This window comes from Lithobates pipiens, unplaced genomic scaffold (assembly GCF_037356315.1).
Source record: "Lithobates pipiens isolate NorthernLeopardFrog02 unplaced genomic scaffold, aLitPip1_a1.2 Scaffold_25, whole genome shotgun sequence".
NCBI classification, from domain to species: domain Eukaryota; kingdom Metazoa; phylum Chordata; class Amphibia; order Anura; family Ranidae; genus Lithobates; species Lithobates pipiens.
The window spans coordinates 108,589,133-108,607,264 of NW_027507787.1; the positions used below are offsets into that span (position 1 = coordinate 108,589,133).

General features: G+C 49.2%; 7 pseudogenes; all 7 read left to right on the top strand.

Annotated features, from left to right (window-relative positions):
* Nucleotides 1-1,649: 1,649 nt before the first annotated feature.
* On the top strand, nucleotides 1,650-1,768 carry LOC143931355 (5S ribosomal RNA; annotated as a pseudogene).
* Nucleotides 1,769-5,286: 3,518 nt separating this feature from the next.
* On the top strand, nucleotides 5,287-5,405 carry LOC143932680 (5S ribosomal RNA; annotated as a pseudogene).
* A 101-nt stretch (nucleotides 5,406-5,506) lies between these two features.
* Nucleotides 5,507-5,625, top strand: LOC143932357 (5S ribosomal RNA; annotated as a pseudogene).
* Nucleotides 5,626-7,590: 1,965 nt separating this feature from the next.
* On the top strand, nucleotides 7,591-7,709 carry LOC143931778 (5S ribosomal RNA; annotated as a pseudogene).
* A 4,380-nt stretch (nucleotides 7,710-12,089) lies between these two features.
* LOC143931854 (5S ribosomal RNA) lies at nucleotides 12,090-12,208 on the top strand (annotated as a pseudogene).
* A 95-nt stretch (nucleotides 12,209-12,303) lies between these two features.
* Nucleotides 12,304-12,423, top strand: LOC143931538 (5S ribosomal RNA; annotated as a pseudogene).
* Nucleotides 12,424-12,521: 98 nt separating this feature from the next.
* LOC143931888 (5S ribosomal RNA) lies at nucleotides 12,522-12,640 on the top strand (annotated as a pseudogene).
* Nucleotides 12,641-18,132: the final 5,492 nt, after the last annotated feature.

Consider the following 18,132-nt stretch of genomic DNA (forward strand, 5'->3'; position numbering starts at 1 on the left):
TACCCTCCTCTTTGAAGAGGTTGAGCGGTGTCATATTTCTACTGGGGCTGCTTATGATATCCCTGTGCTGTGCTGACTTCCTCCTGGGGGTTCTTATTATGAAGGGATCACACTATCCCTGTGCTGTGCTGACTTCCTCCTGGGGGTTCTTATTATGAGGGGATCACACCATCCCTGTGCTGTGCTGACTTCCTCCTGGGGCTGCTTACGGTGCTGCTGTCAGTGCTGTATGTCACGGTGCTGCTGTCAGCGCTGTATGTCACGGTGCTGCTGTCAGCGCTGTATGTCACGGTGCTGCTGTCAGCGCTGTATGTCACGGTGCTGCTGTCAGCGCTGTATGTCACGGTGCTGCTGTCAGCGCTGTATGTCACGGTGCTGCTGTCAGCGCTGTATGTCACGGTGCTGCTGTCAGCGCTGTATGTCACGGTGCTGCTGTCAGCGCTGTATGTCACGGTGCTGCTGTCAGCGCTGTATGTCACGGTGCTGCTGTCAGTGCTCTGTATTACGGTGCTGCTGTCAGATGCCTCTATCACGGTGCATGTGTCATTCCGGTATGTCACGCTGCTGGTGATCATCTCCTGCACCCTCTTCTTTGCCTACCCTGGTCCCTGACCTTCCCTCTCCTCCATTGCCTTCATTAGCTCCATAGTCCTGAATTGTTAGAACAATTTCCCAAATAAAATAAAAATGCTTGTAGTTATCGATCCCAAATTCACCTCATACATGTATTATGTCATTGTCCAGATGGTGGGACTACGTTTTACCCCCTAATAATTACCACGTGGCCGCAAATTCGACATGAAGGTTTGCAAAGTTCGCCTCCCATTGAAGTCAATGGGGCCCGCGGCGAACGTTCGGTTTCGCAAACGTTTGGGTCCGTTCGCATTTCGCTTTCGCGAAACGTCCCGTCGGAAGTTCGTCCATCACTAACTGGGAATACCAGGTGCCGTAGGATTCTTTTTATGTTGTTGGCGTTGACATGGTTTTGTTTTTCCGCTTGTTTCCCAAGGTGGTCATCTTGGCATTTGTCAAGAGGGCTGAGAGAGCCCAAAGAAATCTCCTACGGCCACATCCCCCTGAAAGCGCCCGATCTCATCTGATCTCAGAGGCTAAGCAGGGTCCGGCCTGGATAGTACCTAATTAAAGGTGCCGTAGGAATCTTTTTATATTGTTGGCTTTGACCTGTTTTTCTTTCGCTTGTTTCCCAAGGTGACCATTTTAGCATCAGTCAAGAGTTTTGAGTATGTCCCAAAGCATTCGCCTGAGGTCACATCACCCTGAAAGCACCTGATCTCAGAGGCTAAGCAGGGTCTGGGTCAGATGGGAGACCGCCAGGGACTATGTTGTTGGTGTTGACCTGTTTTTTTCACTTGTTTGCCAAGATAACCATCTTGGTATTTGTCAAGAGGGTTGAGAGTGTCTAAATAGAACACCTATGGCCACATCACCCTGAAAGCGCGCAATCTCATCTGATCTCGGAGGCCTAGCAGTGTACGGCCTGGTTAATACCTGTATGGGAGACCATCTGTGAATACCAGGTGCCGTAGGCTTCTTTTTATGTTGTTGGCGTTTACCTGTTTATTTTCGCTTGTTTACCAAGGTGACCATCTTGGCGTTTAACAAGAGGGTTGAGAGTGCCCAAAGAGATCACCTACGGCCCCATCACCCTGAAAGCGCCCAATCTCATCTGATCTCAGAGGCTAAACAGTGTCGGGCCTGGTTAGTACCTGGATGGGAGACCGCCTGGAAATACCAGGTGCCATAGGCTTCTTTTTATGTTGTTGGCTTTGAACTGTTTATTTCGCTTGTTTCTCAAGGCGACCATCTTGGCGTTTGTCAAGAGGGTTGGGCGTGTCTTGAAGAGAACGCTTACGGCCACATCACCCTGAAAGCACCCGATCTCGTCTGATTTCAGAGGCTTAGCAGCATCAGGCCTGGTTAGTACCTGGATGGGAGACTGCCTGGGAAGACCAGGTGACATAGAAGGATCTGGCCTGGTTAGTGTCTTGATTGGGAGATCGCCTGGGAATACCGGATGCCGTAGGATTCTTTTTATGTTGTTGGCTTTGACCTGTTTTTTTTCCCTTGTTTCCCAAGGTGACCATCTTGGCATTTGTCAAGAGGGTTGAGAGTGCACAAAGAAATTGCCTACGGGCGCAACACCCTGAAAGCGCCCAATCTCGTTTGGTCTCAGAGGCTAAGCAGGGTTGGACCTGGTTTGTACCTGGATGGGAGACCGCCTGGGTTTTCCAAATGCCGCAGGCTTCTTTTTATGTTGTTGGCGTTGACTTGTTTTTTTTGTCTGTTTCCCAAGATGACCATCTTGGCGTTTGTCAAGAGGGTTGAGCGTGCATTTGATCTCAGAGGCTAAGCAGGGTTGGGACCTGGTTAGTACCTGGATGGGAGACCGCCTGGGATTTCTCGATGCCATAGGCTTTAGTTTTAAGTTGTTGGCATTGACTTATTTTTTTTTTAATTATTCTTTTATTAAGTAGAACAACATAAATATAACAGTCAACCATACAGCATGACCCAGGGTCACAATTACATTGTAACAAAAAATAGGCAGCCAAATAACTCTGGGTTCTCAGAGGGGAGTCCTACAGTTTCATGCAGAAAAGAGAGAAACCCCACCTCCGACATGTAGTACAGAAGTACTGAGTAACGGAGTAGTGCAGCTCCGTTCAGACAAATGTAATCATGGAGAACAACTGGGACCACAGCGAGCCAGCTTATCATGACCTACGTGAACCAGAGCAAAATATGAGCCGGTCATGTCCAGAACCCTGGGGTTCTTCTGGGTCCCGAAGGCTAGTAAGGAGACAAGGCATAGTCAAAAGGGAGGACGGGGGAAGAAGAGAGTGCAAAGACGGAGAGAGAGGAGGTGGGGGGATAGCGGCGGGAAAAAAAAGAAAAATAAAGACAAAAAGGGAGGGGGGAATGCCACCCAGGGCAGACATGGCCTACGTAGGTAAACATTAGATGTTCAGTCGTTTTCTGGGACAGAGGCACTGCTCACCTCCCGAACGTAGTCTCGAGTACCAGTAAAATACCTGCAGGGCCTCCATGTAACACTAAATGCCTCTTCAGTGTTGTGAAGGGTGGCGGTCAATTCTTCCATCCGGAGAATATGATTGACTTTGGAATACCACAGCACCTTGGATGGGGGCTGAGGCTGCCTCCACAGTGTGGGAATGCAGGCCCGGGCGGCATTCAGGAGTTGCATCGTGAGGGTTTTTTTGTATTTTCGAACAGGCTGTTAGGTCAAGTGTAGAAGGCACGCTGCTGGGAACCCAAAAGTTCCTCAAGGCCGGGCATGCCCAGAAAAGGTGTCCCATGATCCCCGTATCTGAATTTCACCTCCAACAAACATCCGGGATCGATCTATCCATTTTATTCAGAAGGTATGGGACTCTATACCAGCGTGAGACTATCTTGTATCCTGATTCTTGATATTGGTTTGCGATGGAAGCTTTATGTACTAAGGTCAGGATCTTCCCTATCTGTTGTGGGGTAAATGTGATGCCTAAGTCCCTCTCCCATTTGTGGATAAATGGTGGGGGTCGACTCCTCCTCCTGACTACTCAATAGGTTGTACAGGAGGGAGAGGGTGTGTCGCACAGGTTCCCTTTTGTGACAGATGGATTCATAGGGTGTCAGGTCTCTAGGAGTGTAGGGGGCCCTTTGTATGGCCAGAAGAAAGTGACGAAGTTGATAAGCACTAAACAAGTCAAGCGGAGGGTCAGAAAGCTCGGCGACAGTTTGCGTGGTCGGGAGCCCTCCCAAGGGCGACACCTCTCCCAGTCGCTGTTTCCCCACCACTGTCAACAGTCGCAGTTTCTTGTTGGTAAATCCCGGTGGGAAGTCTGGATTACCTATAACCGGAGTCATTGGTGATGGCAGGGGAGCAATGTGTGTGCAGCGGAACAACCTCCGCACAACAGCCAACGTAGCTCCCACTACGGGGTGACCTCTGAGGTCTTTTGGTAGGGAGGACAGGAGCCACGGGGAGGTCAATAGGGGAATGGATCCATCCTCAATCTCCATCTCCACCCACTGCTTGTGTGGGCCATTACAATGCCAATCAACGACTCTGGCTAGCAGAGTCACTCTGTAGTATTGTCTGAGATCTGAGAGACCCAGACCCCCCTTGTCCTTTGGTCTGGCAAGCAATTGCAAACGGGCTCTGGGCGGTTTGCGCGCCCAAATAAAGTCCCGGAGCAGCACCTGCAGTTGTCTGAAAAAAATTGGGGGTAACCGGATCGGTAATGTCTGGAACATGTGTAAGATCCGCGGGAGGGCCGTCATTTTGAATGCATTACAGCGCCCGAACCAGGTCAGTGTTAAAGCATGCCATTTTCCCAAATCAGATTTCAGTCTATCCAGGAGAGGGACAAAATTAAGCGGGTACAATTGCGCTAAATCCGCTGCGATGTCAACGCCCAGGTAACATATCGATTTTTCAGCCCAGTAGATGGAAAAGCGGAGCGGAGCCTCTTGGCCTCACCATCCGGGACCGATATATTCAATACAGCTGACTTGGCGCAATTGATTTTATAGTTTGATAGGCTGCCGTATCGCTGGAGAGACGCAAGTATATTGGGAAGCAAAATGTGTGGATTGGAGACAGAAAAAATTAGATCGTCAGCCTACGCCGCAATTTTGTGGTGTGGTGTGCCGAAGGTTTGGATATGCCAGTAATATTCGGGTCATTCCGAACGTGACACATAAGTGGTTCCAGTGTCAGAATAAAAATGAGGGGAGACAGAGGGCACCCCTGCCTCGTCCCATTAGTGATGGGGAAAGAGTCCGAGCACCACTCGTTCACCCGTACCGCTGCCGACGGCGTGGAGTAAAGCAGGTTGAGAGTGCCTGAAGAGATTGCCTATGGCCACATCACTCTGAAAGCACCCAATCTCGTCTGATCTTGGAGGCTAAGAAGAGTCGGGCCTGGTTAGTACCTGTAGGCTTCTTTTTATGTTGTTGGCGTTGATTCGTTTTTTTTTTTTTGCTTGTTTCCCAAGGTGACCATCTTGGCATTTGTCAAGAGGGTTGAGAGTGCCCAAAGAGATCGCTTACAGCAGCATCACCCTGAAAGAGCCCTATCTCTTCTCTGAGGCTAAGAAGGGTTGGGCCTAGTTAGTACCTGGATGGGAGATGGCGTTGGAATACTAGGTGCCGTATTCTTCTTTTTATGTTGTTGACATTGACCTGTTTTTTTTCGCTTGTATCTCAAGGTGACTATCTTGGCATTTGTCAAGAGGGTTGAGAATGCCCAAAGAGATTGCCTATGGGCACATAACCCTGAAAGCACCCGATCTCCTCTGATCTCAGAAGCTAAACAGGGTTGGGCCTTGCTAGTACTTGGATTGGAGACCACCTGGGAATACTAGGTGCTGTAGGCTTCTTTTTATGTTGTTGGCCTTGACCTGGTTTTTTTTTCACTTGTTTCCCAAGGTGACCATCTTGGCATTTGTCAAGAGGATTGAGAGTGCCCGAAGAGATCACCTACGGCCCCATCACCCTGAAAGCGCCCAATCTCGTCTGATCTTGAATGCTAAACAGTGTCGGGCCTGGTTAGTACCTGGATGGGAGACCGCTTGGGAATACCAGGTGCCATAGGCTTCTTTTTTTTTTATTTAGTAGTATGCGACATACAATGCAAAGGCAACTTCACAGAATGTGTGATACAAATAGTTACAAACAAACGATAATATTGCATGGATATCAGAGCCAATGGTAAGAAATTCGAGGAGAATAGCACGTGTACAGCTTTGCGGTCATATGAAGATGAGATTAAAGCTCCATCTCGTTGGGATCCTCTACCACTTAAAATATTATTGACACTAGCCCTGCTACCCTCGAAGAGTTTAGATATCCATAGATAGGGGAAGAGTATTGTGTAGTAGTCAAATGGGGTCGGAACATACCATTTTCTTTTCCCTTTTTTGAGTTAAGAAGGGAAATAGTAGAACTGAAAGGAGGGAGAAGGGGAAAGAGAAGATTGGGGAAGAAAATGGCAGAAAAGGAAAATAAGGGGTAAGGGGGTGTCGTGGGTAGAGTGGATAGGGTGGGGTCCCCTCCCAGGGAGCAAGAGACGCCCTCGGCTCACCAGCTCATCAGCTGTCCAACGTTTGGAACAGCGATCTTGTGGATGAGTCTCAGGACAGGCTGCCAGAATGTTTGTAATTTAGGGCATTCCCAAAAAATTTGGAGAATGGTACCAGCCTGTTGCCCACAGCGACAGCAGCGGTCAGATTGACCGGGGAATATTTTGGCCAACACCACCGGTGTACGATACCAGCGTGTGATCAGCTTATATGAGATCTCCTGATATTTACTGCAGAGTGAAGACTTATGGGCGAAAAAGAGTATTCTGTCCTTCTGTGGTTTGGAGAATGTAGTTTGTAAGTCCCTTTTCCATTTAGCTAGGAAGGGTGGATCCGTGGAGGATTGTGCATCTGTCAGGATTTGGTAGGACATAGAGAGGGAACCACGAATTGGGCCATCATCCAGGCAAAGTTCCTCGAAGGGGTGGAATTGTCTAGAGAAGAACGAATGGTTAGGTAGTGATCCGAGGAAATGGATTAGCTGTCTAGCTCTCCAGCTATCCATTGCAACAGGTACTTGCTCTAGCAGTATGGTCCCTATGGGAATCAAGCCCGTGGGTCCAAGAAATAGGGCTGCTCTCAGAAGCCCTTTCGGGGCTTGCCTGGTAAAGGCCTGGTCAGACAGGCCCGGAGGGAATCTAGGATGTCCAATAATTGGGGTCATAGGAGAAGGGAAGTTAGTCAGGTGGGAAAGGTGAAAATACTATCCATCTCGGCGAGCGAGAGGCCAATTAACGGGTGATTAGTCACACAGGGCTCCAATGGCCTCCCCGCCCAAGGCAGACCAGCCAGTGGAACCCACGCCATCTCCTGCTCTGGCTTGACCCATAACTTCAGTTCCCCACGCCGGTGTCTTATCACATATGGTCCCCCATCGCATATTGTCCGCTGTGTACTGCGCATGCGCAGTACACAGCAACACAGATTCTGAAATTTGCCGAGCATGAACGGCGCCTGCACACTGAGTCCAGGTTCTATCCCCACTATCCAAGTGGACACAGAGTAAGAATATAAAAGAGCCGAGCGCAGCGAGGCAGAACCCGAAGCGCGGCGAGCGAACCTCGCCTACGAGGGGCCCTCTAATATTCACAACCCTATGTCCGCTTGGATGGTGGGGCTACCACCTCCACTCAACGTGCAGGCGACGTTCAGCTTCTGAGATTTTCCGAAGCTTCGTCGTCTCCGTACTGCGCATGCACAGTATGGCGCAGACACTATATCATGGCCGGACAGTATATGGCAGAACACCGGCACCAGTCAACCACCGGTGTCATGTGCGTTGCTGTGTAATATAGAGCAGGGTCCGGGAAGCCAATACCTCCCCTCAATTTCGGTCGCAATAGCATTACCCTACCAATACGCATATGTTTTCTTCTTGGCTTCTTTTTATGTTGTTGGCTTTGACCTGTTTTTTTTAGCTTGTTTCCCAAGGTGACCATCTTGGCCTTTGTCAAGAGGCTTCAGAGTGCCCAAAGAGAGTGCCTACGACCAAATCACCCTGAGAGAGCCCAATCTCATCTGATCTCAGAGGCTAAGCAGCGATGGGCCTGGTTAGTACCTGGATGGGAGACAGCTTGGGAATACCAGGTGCCGTAGGCTTCTCATTGTGTTGTCGGCATTGACCTGTTTTTTCCCCCTTGTTTCCCAAGGTGACCATCTTGGCATGTGTCAAGAGGGTTGAGAGTGCACAAAGAAATTGCCTAGGAGCACAACACCCTGAAAGCGCCCAATCTCGTTTGGTCTCAGAGGCAAAGCAGGGTTGGGCCTGGTTTGTACCTGGATGGGAGACCGCCTGGGTTTTCCAGATGCCACAGGCTTATTTTTATGTTGTTGGTGTTGACCTGTTTTTTTCGCTTGTTTCCCAAAGTGATCATCTTGGCATTTGTCAAGAGGGTTGAGAGTGCCTAAAGAGATCGCTTACAGCCGCATCACCCTGAAAGCACCCTATCTCTTCTGATCTCAGAGGCTAAGAAGGGTTGGGCCTAGTTAGTACTTGAATGGGAGACGGCCTTGGAATACCAGGTGCCGTATTCTTCTTTTTATGTTGTTGGCGTTGACCTGTTTTTTTTCGCTTGTTTCCCAGGGTGACTATCTTGGCATTTTTCAAGAGGGATGAGAGTGCCCAAAGAGATTGCCTATGGGCACATCACCCTGAAAGCGCCTAATCTCCGCTCATCTCAGAGGCTAGAAAGGGTCGCGCCTTGTTAATACCTGGATGGGAGACCGCCTGGAAATACTAGGTGCGGTAGGCTTCTTTTTATGTTGTTGGCGTTGACTTGTTTTTTTTGTTTGTTTCCCAAGGTGACCATCTTGGCGTTTGTCAAGAGGGTTGAGCATGCCTGAAAAAATCTACTATGGCTGCATCAGCCTGAAAGAGCCAAATCTCATTTGATCTCAGAGGCTAAGGCCGCGTACACACGGGCGGACTGTTCGTCCAACTTTGTCCGCTGAACAGTGTTTCAGCGGACAGTCCGCTCGTGTGTGGGCTTCAGCGGACAGTTTCAGCGGACAGTCTAACGAACAAAGTTTTTCGGAATTTCCGTAAGACTGTCCGCTGAAACTTGGTTTGAGCGGACAGTCCGCTCATGTGTAGGCTTGTTCGTCAAACTAAGTTCCGCGCATGCTCAGAAAGGATTTACACGCCGAAGGTTGCATTGCAGTGTATAGGACTTTGAATCTCTCGTCCCGTCGTACGTGCCGTTCACGTCATCGCGCAAGTTTTCAGCGGACTGTTCGTTCGTCGTGTGTGGTCAAGTCCGCTCATGCAAATTTTGAACGGACTGTTTGTCAAACTGTTTGACGAAACTAGTTGGGCGGACAGTCCGCCCGTGTGTACGCGGCCTAAGCAGGGTTGGGACCTGGTTAGTACCTGGATGGGAGACCGCCTGGGATTTCTCGATGCCATAGGCTTTTTTTTTAAGTTGTTGGCATTGACTTATGTTTTTTTTTTGTTTTATTCTTTTATTAAGTATAAGTAGAACAACATAAATATAACAGTCAACCATACAGCATGACCCAGGGTCACAATTACATGGTAACAAAAAATAGGCTGCCAAATAACTCTGGGTTCTCAGAGGGGAGTCCTAGAGTTTCATGCAGAAAAGAGAGAAACCCCACCTCCGACATGTAGTACAGTATAACTAATGCAGCTCCGTTCGGACAAATGTAATCATGGAGAACAACTGGGACCACAGCGAGCCAGCTTATCATGACCTATGTGAACCAGAGTAAAATATGAGCCGGTCGTGTCCAGAACCCTGGGGTTCTTCTGGGTCCCAAAGGCTAGTAAGGAGACAAGGCATAGTGAAAAGGGAGGACGGGGGAAGAAGAGAGTGCAAAGACGGAGAGAGAGGAGGGGGGGGGGATGGCGGCGGGGAAAAAAAGAAAAATAAAGACAAAAAGGGAGGGGGGGGAATGCCACCCAGGGCAGACTTGGCCTACGTAGGTAAATGTTAGATGTTCAGTCGTTTTCTGGGACAGGGGCGCTGCTCACCTCCCGAATGTAGTCTCAAGTACCAGTAAAATACCTCCAGGGCCTCCATGTAACACTAAATGCCTCTTCAGTGTTGTGAAGGGTGGGGGTCAATTCTTCCATCCGGAGAATATGATTGACTTTGGAATACCACAGCACCTTGGATGGGGGCTGAGGCTGCCTCCACAGTGTGGGAATGCAGGCCCGGGCGGCGTTCAGGAGTTGCATCGTGAGGGTTTTTTTGTATTTTCGAACAGGCTGTTTGGTCAAGTGTAGAAGGCACGCTGCTGGGTTGTCTGCGATATCTACATTTCTGAGAGTTTTTATCGTCCCGGTCACCTCCACCCAAAAGTTCCTCAAGGCCGGGCATGCCCAGAAAATGTGTCCCATGGTCCCCGTATCTGAATTGCACCTCCAACAAACATCCGGAATCGATGTATTCATTTTATTCAGAAGGTATGGGACTCTATACCAGCGTGAGACTATCTTGTATCCTGATTCTTGATATTGGTTTGCGATGGAAGCTTTATGTACTAATGTCAGGATCTTCCCTATCTGTTGTGGGGTAAATGTGATGCCAAAGTCCCTCTCCCATTTGTGGATAAATGGTGGGGTCGACTCCTCCTCCTGACTACTTAATAGGTTGTAGAGGAGGGAGAGGGTGTGTCGCACAGGTTCCTTTTTGTGACAGATGGATTCATAGGGCGTCAGGTCTCTAGGAGTGTAGGGGGCCCTTTGTATGGCCAAAAGAAAGTGACGAAGTTGATAAGCACTAAACAAGTCAAGCGGAGGGTCAGAAAGCTCGGCGACAGTTTGCGTGGTCGGGAGCCCTCCCGAGGGCCACACGTCTCCCAGACGCTGTTTCCCCACCACTGTCAACTGTCGCAGTTTCTTGTTGGTAAATCCCGGTGGGAAGTCTGGATTACCTATAACCGGAGTCATTGGTGATGGCAGGGGAGCAATGTGTGTGCAGCGGAACAACCTCCGCACAACAGCCAACGTAGCTCCCACTACGGGGTGATCTCTGAGGTCTTTTGGTAGGGTGGACAGGAGCCACGGGGAGGTCAATAGGGGAATGGATCCATCCTCAATCTCCATCTCCACCCACTGCTTGTGTGGGCCATTACAATGCCAATCAACGACTCTCGCTAGCAGAGTCGCTCTGTTGTATTGTCTCAGATCTGGGAGACCCAGACCCCCCTTGTCCTTTGGTCTGGCAAGCAATTGCAAAAGGGCTCTGGGCGGTTTGCGCACCCAAATAAAGTCCCGGAGCAGCACCTGCAGTTGTCTGAAAAAAATTGGGGGTAACCGGATCGGTAATGTCTGGAACAAGTATAAGATGCGCGGGAGGGCCGTCATTTTGAATGCATTACAGCGCCCGAACCAGGTCAGTGTTAAAGCATGCCAGTTTCCCAAATCAGATTTCAGTCTATTCAGGAGAGGGACAAAATTAAGCGGGTACAATTGCGCCAAATCCGCTGCGATGTCAACGCCCAGGTAACGTATAGATTTTTCAGCTCAGTAGAATGGAAAAGCGGAGCGTAGCCTCTTGGCCTCACCATCCGGGACCGATATATTCAATACAGCCGACGGTGCAATTGATTTTATAGTTTGATAGGCTGCCGTATCGCCGGAGAGCCGCGAGTATATTGGGAAGCGAAATGTGTGGATTGGAGACGAAAAAAATTAGATCGTCAGCGTACGCCGCAATTTTGTGGTGTGCCCAGGGTTTGGATATACCAGTAATATTCGGGTCATTCCGAACGTGACACATAAGTGGTTCCAGTGTCAGAATAAAAATTAGGGGAGACAGAGGGCACCCCTGTCTCGTCCCATTAGTGATGGGGAAAGAGTCCGAGCACTCTGAAAGCACCCAATCTCGTCTGATCTTGGAGGCTAAGAAGAGTCAGGCCTGGTTAGTACCTGGATGGGAGACCACCTGGGAATACCAGTTATTGTAGGCTTCTTTTTATGTTGTTGGCGTTGATTCGTTTTGTTTTTTTTTCGCTTGTTTCCCAAGGTGACCATCTTGGCATTTGTCAAGAGGGTTGAGAGTGCCCAAAGAGTTAGCTTACAGCAGCATCACCCTGAAAGAGCCCTATCTCTTCTCATCTCTGAGGCTAAGAAGGGTTGGGCCTAGTTAGTCCCTGGATGGGAGATGGCTTTGGAATACCAGGTGCCGTAGTCTTCTTTTTATGTTGTTGACATTGACCTGTTTTTTTTCCGCTTGTTTCCCAAGATGACTATCTTGGCGTTTGTCAAGAGGGTTGAGAGTGCCCAAAGAGATTGCCTATGGGCACATAAGCCTGAAAGCGCCCGATCTCCTCTGATCTCAGAGGCTAAACAGGGTCGGGCCTTGCTAGTACCTGGATTGGAGACCACCTGGGAATACTAGGTGCTGAAGGCTTCTTTTTATGTTGTTGGCGTTGACTTGTTTTTTTTTTTTTTGTTTACCAAGGTGACCATCTTGGTGTTTGTCAAGAGGGTTGAGAGTGCCTGAAGAGCTCGCCTATGGCCACATAACCCTGAAAGCACCAGATCTCGTCTGATCTCAGAGACTAAACAGGGTCGGGCCTTGTTAATACCTGGATGGGAGACCAGTTGGGAATACTAGGTGCTGTAGACTTCTTCTCATGTTGTTGGCGTTGACTTGATTTTTTTTTTTGTTTCCCAAGGTGACCATATTGGCGTTAGTCAAGGTTGAGAGTGCCTGAAGAAATCTCCTACGGCCACACCACCCTGAAAGAGCCCAATCTCATCTGATCTCAGAGGCTAAGCAGGGTTGGGACCAGTTTAGTACCTGGATGGGAGACCGCCTGGGATTTCCAGATGCCGTAGGCTTCTTTTTATGTTGTTGCCGTTGACCTATTTTTTTCCGCTTGTTTCCAAGGTGACCATCTTGGTGTTTGTCAAGAGAGTTGAGAGTGCCTGAAGATATTGGCTACGGCCACATCACCCTGAATCTGTTCCATCTCGTCTGATCTTGGAGGCTAAGCAGGGTTGGGCCTGGTTAATGCCTGGATGGGAGACCGCTTGGGAATACCAGGTGTCGTAGGCTTCTTTTTTTTTTCAAATATAATTTTTTCTCCAAATAGGGGAAGACGGTCCCCCGAGTACATAATGCAACAGAGAAATACAGAGCAAAAAGCAGCTGAACAATACTTGATACAGGTATATTCGCAACTGTGAGTCTGCCTTCCATCAATCACAACGATTCGAGGCACAGATAAAGTACTGTACCAAGATCCAGGGTCATACAAACCCCAGGTCCCTCCGGCATAATCCATCCAGAGGGGGTTGTGGGGCCGTCATTCCCAATTTTCCACTTTTTCCAAAAGAGAGAGGGGGTGGAGGGGGTGAGAGATAGGGGAGGAAGGCAGAAAAGAGAAGGGTTGAAAGATCAGGAAAGGAGAAGAGGGGACGAGACACGATGGCAGCCACTGTCCAAGGGGCCAGTCAAGGAAAGCTCAGAGCACTAAGGCGATAGCAGGCGACATCCTTCCAGGTAGAATATAAAGGTATTCCAGATGTCTCAGGTTTGTTTAAAAAAGTCTTGTTTACCTTGTGATGTGAGGATCAAGTCCTCCATTTTTTTTAATGTCCTCTATTTTCCTAAGCCAGTGAGTAATGAAAGGAGGGGAACATTTTTTCCAATAGAGAGGGATGCAGGATTTCGCCGCATTTATCACATGCCGTAAAATTGATTTTTTTTTGTACTTCTTAATGGGAATCTGTGAATGGTGCAAGAGAAAGAATGCAGCCTCTTCCTGGATGGAGAAGTCTGTGAATTTTTGTGTTATGCATCGGATCTCTGTCCAGAAGTCCACCAAGCTGGGGCAGGACCAAAAAATGTGCAGCAACGTGCCCTCTTCTTCTCCACACCTCCAGCATATGTTCGAGGAAGAGGGGAAACATTTCTGCAGCTTTGATGGTGTCAAATACCACCTGGTGAGAAGTTTAAAATTCGTCTCCTGTATCTTCGTGCACAGCGACATTTTGAGAGCCAAAGTGATAATGCGTTGTCTCTGTGCTGGGGAAAATTAGCAATTAAGGTCCTTTTCCCAGTTGGACAGACAGGTTAAGTGTGGGTAATCTGTTTGAGAGAGAATGTGGGCCAAAGGGCCTTCGCTCCTGCATAGAGTCTCAAACTCCGTCTGAGGGCGGGCGAACATTTGAGGATTGGGGATGGAATGGAGAAAATGATGTCGTTGCGCCGCTCTCCAAAAAGGCAGTTGAAAAAGCCCTGTCGGATCTGTTAGGGTTGAGAAAGAAGGCCATTTTCCATCAATGACGAATTTAGATGCATTGTCTAGGTTGGAATTTCTAAGTGGGTCCCCAGTTCAAAGGTTGGATGGCCACATATAGGGAATAGGGAAGTCAAAGACGTGAGTGTGTTTTGGGTAGCGATCAGGTGACTGACTTTCAACTAAGCCCCTATAGTGGGATGTGACATAAATTCTGTGGGTAAATACTTATAGCACCACATGGCGCTTCTTAGCGGAATTCGGGAGTGAGCTTAGAAAGTTTGTTTCGATTCCAGTCCAATACACGACCCAGATGGGAGGCCAGGTAGTAGCGTCGCAAGTCAGGGAGAACCAACCCTCCCTGTTGTTTAGACAATGTCAGCTGTGACCGCTTAAGTCTGGGATTTTTGTGGGCCCAGTTAAATTGAGTGAGCAAGGATTGAGCTTGCTTAAAAAACGGGACTGGAATCTGGACCAGGAGAGCTTGGAAAAGATAAGTAAATTTAGGGAGTATGTTCATTTTAATGAGATTGCATCTCCTGAACCAGGAATGGAGGCCAGAATGCCACCCGTGAAGCAAACCGCGGATCTTAGTGACAAGGGGTGGGGGGAAGTTCAACATAAACGTACGCACGATGTCCGGTGGAATGTAAGTACCTAAGTACTTAAGGGCTGTATGGGTCCATTTAAATCGAAAATTGGACTGCAAGTCTATTAACGTTTGCGGGGGGACTGTAACCCCCATGGCCTTTGATTTCAAGAAGTATCACGTATATCTGGAATTCCCGAAGGAGATTTGGCAAGGAAACTCTGGGATTCGTCAGCGAGAACAGCATGTCATCCGTGTAGGCAGATATCTTGCACTCAATAGTACCCATTTGGAGTCCCGTTATGTCTGAGTTTTGTCGAATTGTGGAGAGAAAGGGTTCCAATGACAGTGCGAATAATAGGGGCGACAGGGGGCAACCTTGTCTGGTCCCATTCCCGATGTCAAGGGGAGATGAGAGAACCCCATTCGCTTTGACTTGAGCTGAAGGGGCGTGAGTATATCTTACTTATCCATGCCAGCATCCGTTCACTCAGACCTATATGGCGAAGGACCGAGAACATCATTGTCCATTTCACCCGATCAAAAGCCTTCTCGGCATCAGTACTCATGAAAAGACAAGGGGTCCCAGATGACTTTGCTTTATGGATCAGGGTAAGCACCTTAATGGTGTTGTTCCTATCTTCCCTGGTGGGAATAAAACCTAACTGGTCAATATGTATAAGGGACTGCAAGTGATGTGCCAATCACGTGGCGAGGATTTTAGAGAATAGTTTTAGGACCGAATTTAGGAGGGAAATGGGTCTGTAGCTCCCACATAGGCCCGGGTCTTTGCCCTCCTTAGGTATCAACGAGATGTGGGCTCTAAGGGTATCCTCAGGAAAATCCCCATTCGAGCTCAGAGTATTAAATAAATTCACCAAGCGCGGGCCGAGAATAGGGAGGAAGGTCTTAAAGTATTGTGCGGTATATCCGTCAGGGCCCGGAGCCTTACCCACCTTCGGAGGTCCCACGGCTGTCTGGACTTCTTCCAGTGTGATCGGGTCCTCCAAGTACTCCCGTGATTCCGATGAGAGGGTTGGTAGACCAGAACCGGTTACATATCTGTCTATATTGTCCTGTCCAGACCCTGAATCGGGCAGGTTGTAGAGATCAGAGTAACATTTTTCAAAGACTTCGGCTATTTGGGTTGGGGTAGAGGCCCTCTGGCCATTCTCATCTATCAACTGTGGTATGTAAGAGCCAGATTTCAACTCCTTTACCGACCTGGCTAAGATTTTTCCGCATTTGTCCCCTGACTCCTACGTCAGTTTACGACAAAACTGGAGTGCCGCTTTCGCTTTATAATGGAGTAGGTCAGCAATATGGGTACGGAGTGTCCCGAATTCAATCTCTAAGGTCCGTGAGGGGGCATGTTTATGTTTCGCTTCCACAGAGGCAAGTTCACGAAACAGATTAGCAAGCTGTTCCTTCCATGTTTGTTTGATGCGCGCCCCGTGCCTGATAAGTACCCTGCGGAGTACTGACTTGTGAGCCTCCCAAATTATCCCCGGGTCACAGTCCTGCGTTTAGTTTTCTTGGAAATAAAGGTCCAATTCCCTGGTCACATCTGCTAAAACTTCCGGTATCTGGAGAAGGCTCTCATTAAGGTGCCAGAATAGAGACCTAGGTGATGGGTTCCTAGAGAGGGTGTAGGTAAGGGCTACAGGAGCGTGGTCGGACCAAGTTATATGGCCGATGGAGGAAGAGCTCACCAAGTGCAGTTGGTCATGTGGAATCAAGAAGAAGTCTATCCTCAAGTATGATTTGTGAGGGGAAGAGCAAAAAGAGTAGTCCCTTTCCCCAGAGTGTTGCAGACGCCAGACATCAACTAATTGGTCATTCAGTAAACACTTAGTAATCCGCTTTCTAGAGGAAATGAGGAGCGAGGAGAAAGAGGCAGAAGTGTCAACCGATGGCGAAAGGGGACATTAAAGTCCCCACCTAATATCAACAGGCCCTCCCGAAAGTCACATAATCTGTGCAGGGTAGTTCCGAGGAACGTGTCTTGGTGATCATTGGGAGCGTACACAGTGGCAAATGTAAAAAGGCGCTCTCCAATGTGGCCCCTAAGAAAAAGATATCGGCTCCCAGGGTCCACCAGAGAATCCTGGAGAACCCAGGGGAGCCTGCTAGAGATCAGAATGGAGACTCCCTTGGTCTTAGAGGAGGGGTTAGTAGAGTGGTAGACCTTAGGGAAGGATCTCAACCATAGAAAGGGGAGGCTAGTATTTTTAAAATGTGTTTCTTGTATAAAGGCCACATCAGTACAGGAAGTCTTCAGTTCTCACAGGAGGATCCACCGTTTTTCAGGGGAGTTCAGTCCCTTAACGTTTAGAGAGGTGACCTTGACTGAGTCTGCCTTCGCTCCTCGGGGAGGGGGAGGGGGACGTCAGAGAAAAGCAAAGAAAGTTGAACCAAGGTAGGTTTTGGGTAGGTAATGCATGGCGGGAACTAAGGGGGAGAAAGGAAGGGCAAATGGAAGGAAAGGTAAAGGGAAAAAGAGGCCGGGCACCTCAACCCCAGGGGGAGAGGGAAATTAAGGGTTGTCCGCACTCAACAGTACAGGAAGGGTATACTAAAACAGCACAATTATGCTATAGCGCTTACCAGATGTACACTGGGTTTAAAGCGCTGTCCTACTTGGGTTGGTGGGTAGACAGGTCAAGAGGGAGCCCCCGAATCCTAGTCCCCCCAGTCCCGGCAGTGGTAAATGTCACGTCTGATACTGGTATGCAAATAAAAGACAATCAGTAACATCATAGAACCAAAAAACAATAGTATAACCAAAACAGAGGTAGAGCATATAACTGTCAGCACTGAGGGGTCTCCTCGGCTCGCCCTAAACGTAGGCATGCACGAGGGAGCCTGTCACAACAGAAAAGGCATCACAGAATGGGATCCACCACCCCCCGTCCCAATCCCCTAAAGTACATGCAGTCCCCGAACAAATCCATTGCTCCCTTTGGCAGATTGTCCTCTTCTTACCCCCTCTCCCCCGTCCACGCCCCGGGGGAAAAGGGGCAGGGAAAGGGGGAGTAGAAGGGGGGAAAGGGGTAGGGAAAGGAGGGAAGGGAAGGGTGGGAAACAGGGGAGAGGGGAAAACCATGCGGAAATGTCAAGTCCTTTAGCGCACTCCCACCAGCAAACACCCAGACCCCATAAATTTCAACTCCTCCCCTCCATGGTCACCACATCATGATGAAAGAGGAGCAGCCCTGGTCGGTGCATGGAAAATCTGGCAGGCAAGGGGCTGGGGCCACCATCCCTCCATCCAACGGGAGACTTCACCCGAGCAGCAGTCCTGGGGCCCGCCAATTAGTGTCTCTCCTGCATCGCCATCGGGGGCTGTGTAGAGCATCCAGAGGGAGGCTGGGACTGCCCAAACAGTAAGGGGTAAATCCTCCAGGGGGGTCCAGAGTCACCCTGGAGGGAAGCAGTGTCTTGTACCAATAGGCTCAATAAATAAGTCATCCAGGGTCCCCAAAAGCTGCAGAAGGCAATGTCGGCAAAGAGTAGGTGGGAGCCAGAGGGGGGGACGAGGGGCGCAACCAGGGGGAGGGGACACATATGCGGGAATATCAAGCCCTTCCAGTACAGCGCACTAGGTATCACTCAGATCCCCCAAAGTGCAACTCCCCCATCTAAGGTAAAGACTCCAGAAGGGAAGATGAGCCGCCCTGGTCTGTACATGAAAGAACCTGCTGCCAAGGGGTTGGG